Here is a 1,918-nt window from a genome sequence, read left to right on the forward strand (position 1 = left end):
AACAATTAGGCATGAAGAAAGAAGGAAGGCCCTTATGTAATTAAACAATAGTTGAATTACTTGTACTTTAAATTCACATTTCTTAACTAAAGGCTTGGAACAGTTCAGGCCTGCTCTCCGAAGTAAACTTAATTTTAAGTGTAAATTAAAGGCTTTATGCCATTGTAATTTAGGGCAGTTGGAACTCATTGAAGAGGGCAGGAGGGAGAGGAGGGGGACTAGTGAGGAGATGGGAGAAGAAACAGAGACAGGGGAAGAGACAGAGACAGGCGAGGAGACAGGGACAGGAGAAGAGACTGGGACAGGGACAGAGAGAGACAAAGGAAAAAAAATTAAAGTATCAAAAGAGCGTTATTGAAATGAGTAATCACTAGAATTTTTCCTTTGCTTAGAAAAAGCGAAGGCAACACAGAGGAGGGTGGGGTAAAGGTGGAAAGCGTGGAAGAGGAGGGAGGGGAGGAGGCCAAGGAGGTAGAGGGGGAGGCCAAGGAGGAACAGGAGGAGCCCCTCATCCAATAATCTTTTATAGGATTCATCAGCAAGTGCTAAAACTATAAATTACTGTAATGTTAAGTGTAGAAAGCTTAATTATAGTTTTAAATAAAATCTAAATAAAAATATTACCTGTAAACTCAAGCAGAAGCGATGTCTGGATGTAAATGACCCAGATGATGTTATTACAGTTCACAAAAAGGACTTTATTTGCACTAGAACACATAGCAATAACTCTACAACTTTTGTAATGAAATAACTTACTTGTATTTAAAGTCTCAATGCATGGCTGGGCTTTAGATCACTCTTAAGATGTCCAAAAGGCAAGAAAAGTAAGTTAAAATGCTGTCAAGTGCTTCTTTCTTCTTTACCCGTTTATTAATTGATGTGGGTGTGGTTTACGTGGTGGGCGTAGTCACATTTATTACGTGAACGGGCGTGACACAGTGTTGGAGGGTGGTTGGACCCCCCTTCTTTTTGGACCGGGAGTCCAGGAGCTCGCGAGTAGTTGGACCCCCGGTCCGTATACACCCTTAGCGCTTGGACACTCTGTTTGGACTCCCTTGGACCCCTCGCCCAGTCGCCCTTCATGTTTGGACCCCCTTCATGCCGTTTGACACTGGCAAGACACTTGCTGATACCTCACTGCGGTAGCCATGATCATAACAGTGCCCTCTTGTCACCATAGATGCTTCTTAATTGAGCAAGATGAAATTGCTGCAGCTAAACAGCCCTGCTATGCAGTATTGATAGATTTTATTTTGTTATTAATAAATTTTATTTAGGTAATTGTTGTGTAACAGTGCATTTTACAGCCTCAATGTTATCAAAGTTCAATTTCTTTATCAACAAAGCAGCAAGGATCTATTAAAAATATAAAACTAGATTATATAAATATAAGACTTACTTCTGGCCAAATAATAGTTTTAGAAAATCGACTAATTATTATGACAGGTTTACATAATACATCACTTTCAATTCCATTGATGTAGGTCAACAGTTCATCTATCTAGAAACAATGTATATAATAGCAATTTTGGTTATTTATGATTAAGCCATCATACCATGTCATTTTCAATCCATCCACAATAATCTATGAGGTAAATAAGTGACTTTTCCTCATACTTAGAAAACTCACTGATTCTATTTCGAGCATCAAGCTCTCTTAACTTTGGCTATAAAATTATGTAAAAAGTAACAGTCTATTCATGCATGCTTGTTGTAACCTCAATTGACTTTATAGTTAAGCGAATAAAGTTTCTACTGAACAAACAATTTCTAAAAATTATACAGTTATAAATTAAATACTGTATAGAATAACATACTCATCAGATTTAGTACGATCTATTATTGGATAGTGATCAAGAAAGTACTGTTTTCCCCAATGTGAGCTTATTCCATAAAGTATTTCCTCCGTATCTTTAAC

The sequence above is a fragment of the Amphimedon queenslandica genome, unplaced genomic scaffold (assembly GCF_000090795.2).
Source record: "Amphimedon queenslandica unplaced genomic scaffold, v1.1 AMPQUscaffold_13172, whole genome shotgun sequence".
NCBI lineage: Eukaryota > Metazoa > Porifera > Demospongiae > Haplosclerida > Niphatidae > Amphimedon > Amphimedon queenslandica.